We start from the raw sequence: 16,060 nt of genomic DNA on the forward strand, positions 1-16,060 counted from the left end.
GCAGAGTCTAATCATCTAAATACCCGGCAGGCTCCTTACATTACAACGCTCTTGATAAAGGCGCAACATAGCCCTGAAACGCGCGTCGAGCAAGACGCTGCCATTAGGCTATTTATTTTAATAGGGTCTTTTATGAAGCCAGCTATTATTTCACTTCAGAGCTGCCTCGAAGCAGCTAGTTAATTGCAGGGTATGTTAAGGGAGGCAGTGTCTTTTGAATAACAATTTTACTAACACTGCAGTGTTAGACTTTGATACTTGGGGTCGGACTGCTAGTTTTGATACTTTTCCAGCTGTGGGAGGAATAGCTTAACATTTGAGTGCTGTGGTATCTTAATGGGGAAATTGCATGCTTATGTCCTGGTTGGGGTGTTACTTTAATATACCACCAACTTAGGTTCTGTGCTGTCTGTATTTATCCCAGATATCGTCTTTACAATGAATTTAGCGTATGAGGGATATTTTTTACCCTCATTTCCCACACTCTGTACTGTGATTTCTCTGATTAGTAAGGTGGGGGTGGGGTAATAATTATTGCTCCTTACCCTCTTTGTCTCCTTCTAATCGGATTATAGGAATTACTATACACGGCTGGTTTTCATTCATTTTAAACAGTCCCATTTTTGTCTCAATACTAACATTCGCCTCCCTTTCTAATACCTACCTTGTTTATACCTTAATACTGGATATTGTATTATCCAGTAAAACATATTGACCTGGTTTCCACTTTAACTATTTCTCTTACTATATCCCCATAATTGTTGCAGAACTGCTCTAATAACTATACTCCTATATTTACTTCAAAGATATTCAATCTTTAACATTGTAACTTTAGAGAGCTACTGGAGTGATTGCGTTACTTTGGGTGGATCCTATTCAGTTATACATAGGACAGGTCAGGCAGGCTTCATAGACTTCTCCTTTTTAATATATTTTTTATTTTCACTTACACTTTTTTCATCTCTATTATTTTTTGGTTTCACTTTTTCATGTGTGGTCATCTGTCTAATGTGATCATGTCATTTTATGTTCATTCTTTAAGACTTTTTGTTAATTGTTTGTTTAGCTAGTGTTACTACTCACTGATAATCTAGTAAATTTATGTTCATGGTTTATGACTTTCACCTATCTGATCCTTCCTATCTTTTTATCCCAAATGTTATCTCCTTTTAGTTTTTCATCTCTAATTAATTACCTCAATAGCCCCATGTCTCCCCACCCATAATAGTGTGTTTTATTTCTTTTTTTTTTTTTCTTTCTAACATCAGACCTTATATTTCAGACTGGGCCCCTTAAAACAGCATTAACACCCAGCACTCCCAAGCAACCAAGTCCTGCTGAATCTTCAGAGCAGAGGTATCATCTCTGGAAGATTGCCCACCCTACTCTCCCCACACCATCCCACCCCATGGTCGACAACTTACTTATAGATAGAGCACATCAGCTGGTTTTCTTAACACACCAATCAAATCGCTAAACCTCTCCTCACCTGAGTTTATTTTAACACACTGCATCCTTACATTGGTTTAATCACTGATTGATATTTGTGTGTTAGTATATATGATCTACATATCTATATAATACACATTTTTTCTAATGTTCTCCCTTCTATTTTTCACTTTAACACTAACTTCTCTCATCACTAAAATATCTCTATCCTTTCACTCACCTGTTCCTAGCAACACCATAATTATTACTTCCACCGTACTCCCCTCCCCTCTCTATTCATCCCATGCACTCTACACATACCTTTCCAGCCTATCTCCACCAACTCCTCCCAAATCCTCTACATACATACCCTCCTACAAAACTTTCAAATCCTACTCCCACCTTCACTTCCTTTCTATCCTTCTGCTCCTAGCTGCTGGTGATGTCTCTCCTAACCCCGGCCCCCTCGCAACAAACTCAGCACATACTAATCTCATACCCATCTCATGTTCCTCTAAATCCTCCTTCAATACTGCTCTCTGGAACGCACACTCTGTTTGCAATATAACTAAATCCACTGCTGTCCATGACTTCTTCATCTCTCGTTCTATAGAGTTACTAGCCATAACAGAAACCTGGCTCTCCCCCTCTGACACTGCCACCCCTGCATCTTTGTCCTTCGGTGGTCTCCAACTTACCCACAACCCAAGAAACTCTGAATGTAAAGGTGGTGGTGTTGGGTTTCTCCTCTCCCCTCACTGCTCTTTTAACCCCTTAAGGACCAAACTTCTGGAATAAAAGGGAATCATGACGTGTCACACACGTCATGTGTCCTTAAGGGGTTAAACCTCTTCCCACCCCCCCTTCTCTCTCTTTCCCGTCATTTGAAATACACTCAATTCGCCTTTTCAAACCCTTCTCTGCTAACATTGCTGTTATTTACCGTCCCCCTGGTTCCCCTCTTCTCTTCCTTGACCACTTTGCTGCCTGGCTACCCTATTTCCTCTCTTCTAACATTCCATCCCTAATTCTCGGGGACTTCAATATTCCTATAAACCCACCTTTGACCTCTGCAGCCACAAAACTACTTTCAATTACTTCCTCCCTCGGGCTATCGCAGTGGGCAAATTCTCCCACCCATGTAGCTGGCAATACCCTTGACCTAATCTTCACTTATGCATGTACAGTATCTAATATCTGCAACACTCCATATCCACTCTCTGATCACCACCTCTTATCATTTGCTCTCACATACCCCCTCACCCAAAAACCTCAGCCTGACCCCCCTCAACTCAGGAGGGACCTTAATTCTCTTGATCTCCAACAGTTGTCAGCTGACATTGATTCTCAACTGCTGTCCATCCCTTCCCTCTCCTGTCCTTCACGGGCCATCTCCATATATAATTCTACTCTTACATCTGCCTTGAACACTGCAGCACCACTCCAAACAAGCACCTCGAGGAGGACCCGCCCCCAACCATGGCATACTAAATCAACGCGCTACCTGCAAAGATGCTCCCGTTGTGCTGAACGCTCCTGGAGGAAGTCCCGCACCCAGGCAGACTTTCTCCATTATAGGTTCAAATTGTGTTCATACAGTGCAGCACTTGCCCTTGCCAAACACTCCTATTTTTCCGCTCTCATTAGTTCATGTTCCCGCAACCCCAGGCGTCTCTTTCACACCTTTAATTCTCTTCTTCGCCCTGCTGTGGCCACCCCCAAAACTAACCTTACTGCTGATAACTTTGCATGTTACTTCACTGACAAGATTGAACAGCTAAGGAAAGAATTCTCCCGTCCTTGCCTTTCTGTTTCTCAATCACACATAGATCATGCCTTTCCTACCCTTCAGACATTCTCCCCAGCTACTGACCAAGAGGTGGCTGCTCTTCTTTGCTCCTCTCGCCCCACCACTTGCCCGCTCGATCCTGTCCCATCTCACCTTATTAGATCTCTCTCCACTTGTCTCGTGCCTTCTCTAACACACATCTTCAACTGCTCGCTCTCTTCTGGCATCGTCCCTGCTGACCTTAAACATGCCACTGTAGTACCTATACTAAAAAAAACATCCCTCGACCCATCCACCCCCTCTAACTACCGTCCCATATCTCTGCTCCCTTTTTCCTCAAAGCTTCTGGAAAGACTTGTCTTTACCCGTGTGTCTCATTTCCTCAATTCCAACTCTCTCCTTGACCCCCTTCAATCTGGCTTCCGCCCTCTCCACTCTACAGAGACTGCCCTTATCAAAGTTACTAACGACCTAATCGCAGCTAAATCCAAAGGCCACTACTCCATACTAATTCTTCTTGACCTCTCAGCGGCCTTTGACACCGTTGATCATGCTCTCCTTCTTCAAACTCTTCAATCGCTTGGTCTCTGTGACTCTGTCCTCTCGTGGTTTTCCTCTTATCTCTCCCAACGCTCATTCAGTGTCTCTTTTTCTAATGATACCTCCTCCCCTTGCCCTGTCTCGGTTGGAGTTCCCCAAGGCTCCGTCCTTGGTCCCCTTCTATTTTCTCTTTATACTGCCTCTCTTGGCAAACTTATTACCTCTTTTGGATTTCACTACCACCTGTACGCTGATGACACCCAGCTATATCTCTCCTCCCCGGACCTCTCCCCTGCCGTCCTGCAACGTGTCACTGCTTGCCTTTCTTCCATCTCTGACTGGATGTCATCCCGCTTTCTGAAACTCAATCTCTCAAAAACTGAGCTCCTTGTCTTTCCTCCTCCTAATACTGATCCTCCTCTTTCCCTCTCCCTCCAAGTTTGTGGTACCAACATCAGTCCATCCTTGCAAGCGCGCTGTCTTGGCGTCATACTTGACTCTGGTCTCACCTTTGAGCCTCACATCCAGCATGTTGCCAAATCCTGTAGATTCCATCTTAAAAACATAGCCCACATCCGCCCCTTTCTTGCACCAGATACTACCAAGGAGCTTGTCCATGCTCTAGTAATTTCCCGCATGGATTATTGTAACCCTCTCCTGATTGGTCTTCCCAATAGCCGTACTGCACCCTTACAGTCTGTAATGAATGCTGCTGCTAGATTGATTTTCCTCTCTAGTCGTTTCTCTCACACCTCACCCCTCTGCCAGTCCTTAGATTGGCTTCCTGTATGCTATAGGAGTCAATTCAAGGTACTAACTCACACCTATAAAGCACTGAACAACTCTAGCCCCTCTTATATCTCCTCACAGATCCATAGGTATGTCCCTTCTCGGTCTTTCCGCTCTGCCCGTGACCACCTCCTGTCCGTTGTCCGCACTCGTACGGCCAACTCGCGCTTGCAGGACTTCTCACGGGCGGCTCCCTTCCTATGGAATAGCCTGCCTACCGCCATCAGACTCTCCCCTAGTCTTGCATCTTTTAAGAAGTGCCTTAAAACCCATCTCTTTAGGAAAGCTTATGGCCTCCAAGACTAACCCTTACCTCACATACCTGTCTCTTGCCCTCTCCTAAAGGGCAGCCCACCTTATTTGATTGTAAATTCCGGTCCTAATGTCTTTTACACCCCACCTCCTATAGAATGTAAGCTCGTTTGAGCAGGGTCCTCTTCAACCTATTGTTCCTGTAAGTTTATTTGTAATTGTCCTATTTATAGTTAAATCCCCCTCTCATAATATTGTAAAGCGCTACGGAATCTGTTGGCGCTATATAAATGGCAATAATAAATAAATAAATAAATACAATAAAGATTAAAGTACTGTTATTTTACCAATTATATTGAGTTGCTAACTCTTCATGTGGGTCGTTTCCCTTGTTTTTGTTAGACAATATCCAAGGTGGTTTCATCATTTGGGCTTTCCCCTTTCAAAAACTGCTCTAGTTATTTCTTTAATTTGTTTGGGTTATGCCCATGTTTACCCACTTAGTCCTCCTTGACTTTTAGGTTAGGCTTGTCCTGTCAATCTAGTCTTGCTATTTTTATATTAAGGAGGTACTTAGCACCTTTAGAATGTTGTGAGTACAAATCTTGCTATGGTGGTTTACTTTTAAGATTAATGTTTGTTGTTTTAATCTATGTTTATTATTATAATTCACATATGGATATACAAATGGAGGAAAACTCAATTAATATTATAAGATAAAACTAATCGATACATACATGAGGAAAGAATCTAACAATTATTGCACTGAGGGTTTGAATTATATAATGAGCCACTTGGCTCCTTTAGAATGCACCTTTTAATATCACACTTTGAGATAACTCCCTCTTATTAAAATGTAATTTTTTAAATTAGATAAAAGTGAATGGGGAAGGAAGGGAAAAGGAGGGGAAAAGGGGAGAGAAAGGAAAGGAAGGAGGGAAGGGAAGAAGAAGGGGAAGGAAAAAAAAAGAGAAACACCAAGCTATGTACACCTATTAAATATTATGGTCGTATAATATTTTTTTTTTTGTGTGTGTGTCTTTCTCTCGTATGTAGGGATATTTACGATACGGGATATCCCCTTGTCTCCCCATAATCCTCATTCCTGCAATTTCAGGCAGGGTTCATCTAGTGGGAAATGTTTAATTATGTCTCCTAACTTGATTCCTAGAGAAGGACACTTGTGCTTCTTTAGATTAGATTTTTTGTTGTTGTTATTTATATTTCTATATATGTTATTTCTGTTATTGGTGTGAGACTCATCATGCGGCCAACTGAGAGAAACAATAATTATGGCTATATATAGATTGACTTCTTGGAATGTCAAGGGGCAGAATTCGCCCCAAAAGAGGGACGCAGTGTATACATTTTTTTTATACACTTTTTCTTTTGGCAAAAAGACACCTATAATTGTTCTGCAAAATATATATGTAACAATGTTGCACTATTTTGGTTCATCTGACTCATTTTCAGAAATTATTGCACACGTTGTTGCACACGTTTTTGTTGTGCACACGTCTAGAAATGATCTAGAGGGGAATTTGTTCAAACAGGAGAAGCCAATCGCTGACTTCCATCTGATTAATAGGAGAGACAGAATGTGTAATTTACTAACGTGAGAGCTGCTGGGAATTCAAAGTGAATTTCATATTTAAGGCCAGAACAGCTGTATTGGGAAAAAAAAAATCGCAAGTTCATTATGCTTCCAGTTCAGTTATTTTTGTCTAAAATATTAAATTCATTTTGAATTCCTGACAATTCTCCCTTAAGTAAATTACCCTGTAAGTATCACTGTTTGTTTAACAATGGAGAAATGCCATGCCTTTCTCTCACTTATTAAAATCACATGTGGAACAGTCAAAAACTATTAGCACAGGGTTTGACTCTTTCGACATGATGGAGCCCTTAAAGTGTAGAAATTGTTTCTTTTGTGTGTACACGTTATAGCTGTATGGAAAAGAGATTAAATGCGTTGAACGTTTTCTTTTGTAGACAGTCTAACAGTTTCCATATAAAACAAAGTGTCCTGCAGTAGATTCAGGAAAATATAAGAATATCCATTCCAATTACATGCTGAAAGAATGGACCTATACTTGCATGTATCAAGACACTTAACTAAAATACACATCTGTAAATATGTAATGGTTAAAACACGTTGCACATTGTGTGAAGGCCAGACCTGCAGCATACCAGCTGCACCGGGTTTATTCCTAACAGAGAGAAAACACATCAATGGTTAAGTAATAATGCTGTTAAAACCATTTAGGTTCTATGCTCTAGCTTGATTTGTGAATATATGTTTGCAGGAGGGTCGTTAGATACCAGAAACCTGTTTGTGTATAAATTACACCTATGGCAGAAAAGGGTTTATATTGCAGCACTGCACATACAGACTCCAGGCACCATTGCTTTCCATATCAAAAATTATAATTGTAAAATCTCATTCTCAAAAAAATAAGCCAGAGCTTAAAAAACAAACAAACAAAAAAACTGCACAGAACTTTTCCCTCTACTGTAGGTGAAATATTGTTTCTTCAAGTCTCAAAGAACTTATCCCATGTATAGTTACTAAAGACATGTTTGTAATGAACCTGTATACTGTATTCCGGGTACCATTCTCATTGACAGTTATTCCAAACTTACGTAACTACTTTAAGGGTATAAGCTGCTTGTAATTCATCATCCCAAAAGGTATAACTTAGCGATAAGAAATCTCATCTGATACATGTATGGCCTCAAAATGGTCATGGTCCTTGGAGTTACTCTTTAGGGCCAAAATAGCAGAACTGGGAGAATTATACTTTGAATTACTGAAAATACGAACTTTAGGGAAGGACCTTGTGAATGCACCCTAGTGAATAACCTTACTGGTTTTACGATTGATTATACCCTCACTTGAAGTCAATGTGTCTAGAATAATCCTACTTGTACGTTATAGTTGTTTTTTTGTTGCTTCTTTTTCCGCTCTATTGATTACTTCACTTGATCTGTGAATAAAGTCAACATTTAGTGGCCGTCCTCTAACCATCAATCATCTTTTTTGCTACCTCTTGACTGGACAGAATATTCAACCCACATGACTTACTCTACAATTTCTGCTTTGTATATTGTTTGATATTGTGGTTGTAGTATTTCTTAGTTTCCCCCTCTAAATGTTTCTATAGTTTGTCTTAGAGAGCTAGTATGTCCACTTCTCAAGTGTCAAAACATCTGGAAATTTGGAGTTTCCTTACTGGTTATCAGGACAAGTCATTATTTAGCCTTCTTGTTTTTGCCAAATTATTCTTTTGACCTCCCCATTCTTCCTGTGTTCACCTGGCAATGGTTATTGCATTCTGTGAAGAATTCATCATATCTGCTGAGGATTTGTATTATTTTCAGTATTTATAGATGTAACGGAACCGCTGGCACCCCGACCGGGTACCCTCCGCTGACGGATGCTCCTAGTGCTTTCCGAGGTCTCCAAGCACTCTACCTGACACCATAACCATTGCAGACCCCACGAACCGCCGCAGCTTGGTTGGGGTCTCGCCTACTCCACCCACTCTGGACCCAAGAACAGGGTCCAGCTTCCAGTAGGTGGACCTCTCTCTGAATTCCAGAGAGCAGGAACAAGCTCTTAGCAGAGCTCAGCGATTATACCCTGGGGAGTATAGTGATTATAGCAATCCCCAGAATGTAGTTCTCCAATCCCCCAAACATGAGCCGAAACTTCATGAAGGTACAAGATGATCTGAGGTGCTAGCACACCCAGTCTGGCTTTTATTACAGTTGTTGCAAATACAGGACCTCCCACAGGGAGGGATAAAACAACCAATCATATCACAGTTACATCCCACATATCCCCTCCCCTTATCCTGAGAGGAAACTCAATTATACATACAGTTAAAACATACTTTTTACCCAACTTTCATAACTCTACAACCATACATCAAATCTCTATAACATTTGCATATTCACAATCAATCCATTCAGGGGAACAACATATTAAAAAATGGCACGAATCAGACTTAAAGGCTGCACCTAAAGGGCCAAATCTCCCAGGGACCATAGTCAACAGGTAAGAGGCTGGCAATCAGGCTCCTCCAACAGCCAGGGGTAAAGGGCAGCTTGTCACCAATAAACCCAGTGACAAGAGGCATTTCGTCACAATAGAGAACTTTATTAATGGAAATTGATGGCTTATTTCAGAAGATTGTCTTTATATGTAACAGTCACTATTCCATATAGGCATCACTTTACTGGCTCAACGTTTTTACATTCCATTCACAACTGAGGTTCATCCACATCAGGGTAAAAGCCTCAATATGAATAATTTCCAGTTTCCCCACAAACAGGGGGAAAGAAACCTTCTTAATGATAAAATATAGCAATCAGAAATATCATTGTATCAACATTGCCTTCCATATTAAATATGATATCTTGTAAAATCTGGTTTTCTCAAAAAGCAGCCAGAGCTTTAAAAAAAAAAAAAAAAAAAAAAAACTACACCGAACTTTTTCCTCTACTGTAGGTGAAATCTTCTTTCTTCCAGTCTTAAAGAACCTATCTCATGTATAGTTACTAAAGACATGTTTGTACTGAACCTGTATACTGCATTCCGGGTACCATTCTCATTGACACTAAATATTGGGACATCGACACAATTCTAATCTTTTTGGCTCTATATACCACCACAATGGATTTGAAATGAAATGAACAAGATGTGCTTTAACTGCAGAGTTTCAGCTTTAATTTGAGGGTATTTACATCCAAATCAGGTGAACAGTGTAGGAATTACAACAGTTTGTATATGTGCCTCCCACTTTTCAAGGGACCAAATGGGACAATTGGCTGATCAGTTGTTCCATGGCCAGGTGTGCGTTATTCCCTCATTATCCCATTTACAAGGAGCAGATAAAAGGTCCAGAGTTCATTTCAAGTGTGCTATTTGCATTTGGAATCTGTTGCTGTCAACTCTCAATATGAGATCCAAAGAGCTGTCATTATCAGTGAAGCAAGCCATCATTAGGCTGAAAAAACAAAACAAACCCATCAGAGAGATAGCAAAAATATTAGGTGTGGCCAAATCAACTGTTTGGAACATCCTTAACCCCTTAAGGACACATGACATGTGTGAATGACCTAAGAATTATTTCCCTGGTGAAGAAAACACCCACAACAGTTGGCCAAATCAAGAACACTCTGCAGAAGGTGCATGTGTGTCAAAGTCAACAATGAAGAGAAGACTTCACCATAGTGAATACAGAGGGTTCACCACAAGATGTAAACCATTGGTGAGCCTCAAAAACAGGAAGGCCAGATTAGAGTTTGCCAAACAACATCTAAAAAAGCCTTCACAGTTCTGGAACAACATCCTATGGACAGATGAGACCAAGATCAACTTGTACCAGAGTGATGGGAAGAGAAGAGTATGGAGAAGGAAAGGAACTGCTCATGATCCAAAGCATACCACCTCATCAGTGAAGCATGGTGGTGGTAGTGTCATGGCGAGGGCATGTATGGCTGCCAATGGAACTGGTTCTCTTGTATTTATTGATGATGTGACTGCTGACAAAAGCAGCAGGATGAATTCATATGGATTGACACCTGTCCTCAGAGACCCTGATACACACTGACACAGAGCAGAATAGGGACTGTTCCCCCTACATAGGGTCACTTGGCAGATATGGAATGACACCTGTCCTCAGGGACCCTGATACACACTGACACAGAGCAGAATAGGGACTGTTCCCCCTACATAGGGTCACTTGGCAGATATGGACTGACACCTGTCCTCAGGGACCCTGATACACACTGACACAGAGCAGAATAGGGACTGTTCCCCCTACATAGGGTCACTTGGCAGATATGGATTGACACCTGTCCTCAGGGACCCTGATACACACTGACACAGAGCAGAATAGGGACTGTTCCCCCTACATAGGGTCACTTGGCAGATATGGATTGACACCTGTCCTCAGAGACCCTGATACACACTGACAGAGAGCAGAAGAGGGACTGTTCCCCCTACATAGGGTCACTTGGCAGATATGGATTGACACCTGTCCTCAGAGACCCTGATACACACTGACACAGATCAGAATAGGGACTGTTCCTCCTATACAGGGTAACTTGGCAGATATGGATTGACACCTGTCCTCAGAGACCCTGATACACACTGACACAGAGCAGAATAGGGACTGTTCCTCCTACATAGGGTCACCATTTTTAGCCCAAGGCAGCTCATCTCATCAGGCCTTTTTTTAGTCGAATGTATCGCCCACTGTCAGTCCCTTCGGGATCCATCCCTCATTCATCTTAATAAAGGTGAGGTGATCTAGACTTTTTGACATAGGCGAATTCTCTTCTCAGTGACAATACCTCCTGCTGCACTGAAGGTCCTTTCTGACAGGACACTTGAAGCGGGGCAGGCCAGAAGTTCTATCGCAAATTGGGATAGCTCAGGCCACAGGTCAAGCCTGCACACCCAGTAGTCAAGGGGTTCATCGCTCCTCAGAGTGTCGATATCTGCAGTTAAGGCGAGGTAGTCTGCTACATGTAGGTCGAGTCGTTCTCTGAGGGTGGATCCCGAAGGGCTGTGGCGATGCATAGGACTTAAAAAGCTCCGCATCTCCTACATCAACAACACGTCTTTAAAGCGTCCTGTCCTTGCCGGCGTGGTCGTGGGAGGAGGAGGATGATTACTTTCACCTCTTCCCCTGTTAGATTCCCGTTGTGCTGTGACATCACCCTTATACGCTGTGTAAAGCATACTTTTTAATTTATTTTGCAAATGCTGCATCCTTTCCGACTTGTTGTAATTTGGTAACATTTCAGCCACTTTCTGCTTATACCGGGGGTCTAGTAGCGTGGACACCCAGTACAGGTCATTCTCCTTCAGCCTTTTTATACGAGGGTCCCTCAACAGGCACGACAGCCTGGATGGATGCCGAGCTACTCATTTCCCGTTCCTCTTCCTCAGTGATCTCAATGAAGGTATGTTCTTCCCCCCAGCCACGTACAACACCACAGGTACCAGATAGGTGACAACGAGCACCCTGGGATGCCTGTTGTGGTTGGTCTTCCTCCTCCTCCTCAAAGCCACATTCCTCCTCTGACTCCTCTTCCTAACAATCCTCTTCCAGCGTTGCCGCAGGTCCAGCAAGCGATGCTGATAAGGCTGTTTCTGGTGGTGATGGTGACCACAACTCTTCCTCTTCCTCTTCTCGCTCATCTACGGCCTGATCCAGCACTCTTCGCAGGGCACGCTCCAGGAAGAAAACAAATGGTGTGATGTCGCTGATGGTGCCTTCGGTGCGACTGACTAGGTTTGTCACCTCCTCAAAAAGACGCATGAGCCTACAGGCATTGTGCATGAGCGTCCAGTAACGTGGCAAAAAAATTCCCAGCTCCCCAGAGGCTGTCCTAGCACCCCGGTCATACAAATATTCATTAATGGCTTTTTCTTGTTGGAGCAGGCGGTCGAACATTAGGAGTGTTGAATTACAACGTGTCGGGCTGTCGCAAATCAAGCGCCTCACTGGCATGTTGTTTCGCCGCTGGATATCTGCAAAGTGCGCCATGGCCGTGTAGGAATGCCTGAAATGGCCACACACCTTCCTGGCCTGCTTCAGGACGTCCTGTAAGCCTGTGTACTTATGCACAAAGCATTGTACGATCAGATTACACACATGTGCCATGCACGGCACATGTGTCAACTTGCCCAATTTCAATGCCGCCAACAAATTTGTTCCGTTGTCACAAACCACTTTGCCAATATCCAGTTGCTGCAGAGTCAGCCACTTTTCCACCTGTGCGTTCAGGGCGGACAGGAGTGCTTGTCCAGTGTGACTCTCTGCTTTCAAGCATGTCAAACCCAAGACGACATGACACTGCCGTATCCGGGATGTGGAATAGTACCTGGGGAGCTGGGTGAGTGCCGTTGATGTGGAGCAAGACGCAGCAGCAGAAGAGGACTCAGCCGAGGAGGTTATGGGAGAGGATGGAGTAGGAGGAGTAGAGGAGGTGCAGCAGGCCTGCCTGCAAGTCGTGGCGGTGTCACCAACTCCTTTGCAGAGCCACGCATTCCATGCTTGGCAGCCGTCAGCAGCTTTACCCAATGCGCAGTGTAGGTGATATACCTGCCCTGACCATGCTTTGCAGACCAGGTATCAGTGGTCAGATGGACCCTTGCCCCAACACTGTGTGCCAGACATGCCATTACTTCCTTTTGCACAATCGAGTACAGGTTGGGGATTGCCTTTTGTGCAAAGAAATTTTGTCCGGGTACCTTCCACTGCGGTATCCCAATAGCCACATTTTTTTTTAAACGCCTCAGACTCCACCAGCTTGTATGGTAAAAGCTGGCGGGCTAATAGTTCAGACAAGCCAGCTGTCAGACGCTGGGCAAGGGGGTGACTTTCTAACATTGGCTTCTTACGCTCAAACATGTCCTTGACAGACACCTGACTGTGGGCAGATGAGCGGGATCTGCTCAAGGAGAGAGACGGAGTGGCGGATGGTTGAGAGGGGGCAAGGAGGACAGCAGTGGTTGACGTGGCTGAAGATGCTGGACCAGGAGGAGGATGGCGGCTTTGAGTTTGTGTGCTGCTTGTACTCATATGTTGATCCCATAGGCATTTGTGATGTGCGATCATGTGCCTACACAAAGTAGTTGTACCTAGGTGGGTGTTGGACTTCCCACGACTCAGTTTCTTTTGCAACAGGTTGCAAATGGCATCGCTGTTGTCAGAGGCAGACACACCAACAAAAATGCCACACTGCTGAGCTCTGCAATGACGGCATTCTGGTGGTGGACACAGCATGCGTTGATTGGCGTGCTGTCGGGCTGACCCCGGGTGCCGATGCATGCTGTCTGACTGTGCCACTAGCTACTTGCGATGACCTCCCCCTGCTTCCAACTCGTCTCCTCCTCCTCTCTCTCTGTCTCCCCATCTGAACTTTCGCCCTGTTCTTCTTCTTGCCGAGCGGGCACCCACGTGACATCCATGGACGCATTGTCATCATCAACCGCTTCACTTGTATCTGACAACTCAGCAAAGGAAGCAGCAGCGGGTACAACATCATCATCATCACACCGTACGTCCATGTGTGTAATGCTGCCTGCCTGAGACATATCCCTGTTATCTACATCCTCTGGCAATAATGGTTGTGCATCACTCATTTCTTCAAACGGATGTGTAAATAACTCCTCTGACATACCAAGTGAAGCGGCTGTGGTGCTAGTGTTGGGGGTGGTGGCAGGCGGGTGAGTGGTATCTTGAGATGTGCCCAAAGCTAAGCTGGAGGAGGATGGTGCATCAAGGTTCCGAGCGGAAGCTGTAGAAGATTGGGTGTCCTGTGTTAGCCAGTCAACTATGTCCTCAGAACTTTTCAAGTTCAGGGTACGTGGCCTCTGAAAACTGGGCATTATTCTAGGGCAAAAGGGAATCACAGCACCACGACCACGATGGCCCCTCTGCCTGTCATTTTTTTTGGATTAGTGGTACTATGCGTGCAAGCTACTGTGAGACCAGATATGAGTGGCACTGTGCAGTGGCAGAGGTTGGCAGAGTACACGCAGTAGGCCTGACACACCCGCTTGAAGACAAGTAACTGCTATTCAATCTATAACAGTGCAAAAAGTTTTTGGGTTTTAAATGCACGCTATTGTGCCACCAGATATGAGTGGCACTGTGCACTGGCAGAGTACATGCTGTTGGCCTGACACACAGAGGCTTGCAGACAACTAACTGCTATTCAATCTATAAACGTGAAAAAAAGTTTGTGGGTTTTTAAATGCACGCTATTGTGCCACCAGATATGAGTGGCACTGTGCACACTGGCAGAGTACACGCTGTTGGCCTGACACACAGACACTTGCAGACAACTAACTGCTAATTAATCTATTACAGTGAAAAAAAAATTTGTTTTTAAATGCAAGCTATTGTGACACCAGATATGAGTGGTGGCACTGGGCAAGTGGGCACAGTATCCACTGTGAGCCTGACAAACAGACGCTTGCAGACAACTAACTGCTATTCAATCTATTACAGTGAAAAAAAAGTTTGTGGGTTTTTAAATGCACGCTATTGTGCCACCAGATATGAGTGGCACTGTGCACACTGGCAGAGTACACGCTGTTGGCCTGACACACAGACGCTTGCAGACAACTAACTGCTAATTAATCTATTACAGTGAAAAAAAAATGTTTTGTTTTTAAATGCAAGCTATTGTGACACCAGATATGAGTGGTGGCACTGGGCAAGTGGACACAGTATCCACTGTGAGCCTGACACACAGACGCTTGCAGACAACTAACTGCTATTCAATCTATTACAGTGAAAAAAAAGTTTGTGGGTTTTTAAATGCACGCTATTGTGCCACCAGATATGAGTGGCACTGTGCACACTGGCAGAGTACACGCTGTTAGCCTGACACACAGACGCTTGCAGACAACTAACTGCTAATTAATCTATTACAGTGTATTGTATCAATTGCATTTTAATATTGTGGTCCCTGAGGAAGTCCCTATTTTGTTAAAGTGACGAAACGCTTCGGACCTTATTTATATTCATTTTATCTTTATTTTTTAATATTGAATTAAAACCGCTTTTTCAAAACTTCACCCGGAGTCCTGTGTTGGAGTGAAAATATCCAGGGGATCTCCCCAGGCCCCCCATATCTTCAGGAGAGGCACCTTACAAGCTTGAATTGTTCGAAATCCTGTGAGTGCATTTCATATTGCACAGTGTTTATATTGTAAACTGTATTACACTATATTTTTCTTTATTCATTCTTATTTAGATTAACAGCCGGTTCCCTGGTTGTGTTTTTCCATATTCTTGTTGTCAAGCTGATCGCTAGCTGGGAGCGATCAGAGGGAGGCTGTATCCATCTATATTTGATAAGTATCCTTGCATATATACTGTGTGTGTATAAGGTACATTGTCGTTGGTTGTTCAGGCTGTAATTGACTGCAAAGGATTTGCAACCATGTATTAAAAAGTGAAAGTTTGATTTATGACTGTTAATCTGTCCCATTACTTTTGGTCCCTTAAAAATTGGGAGGCACATATGCAAACTGTTGTAATTCCTACACCGTTCGCCTGGTTTGGATGTAAATATCCTCAAATTAAAGCTGAAAGTCTCATGAAACCCATTGTGTTGGTGTATAGAGTAAAAAAGATTAGAATTGTGTTGATGTCCCGATATTTATGGACCTGACTGTATTTCAAACTTTACTTTAATGGTATAAGTTGCTTGTAGTTCATCATCCCA

Source organism: Pelobates fuscus, chromosome 5 (genome assembly GCF_036172605.1).
Source record: "Pelobates fuscus isolate aPelFus1 chromosome 5, aPelFus1.pri, whole genome shotgun sequence".
Lineage (NCBI taxonomy): Eukaryota > Metazoa > Chordata > Amphibia > Anura > Pelobatidae > Pelobates > Pelobates fuscus.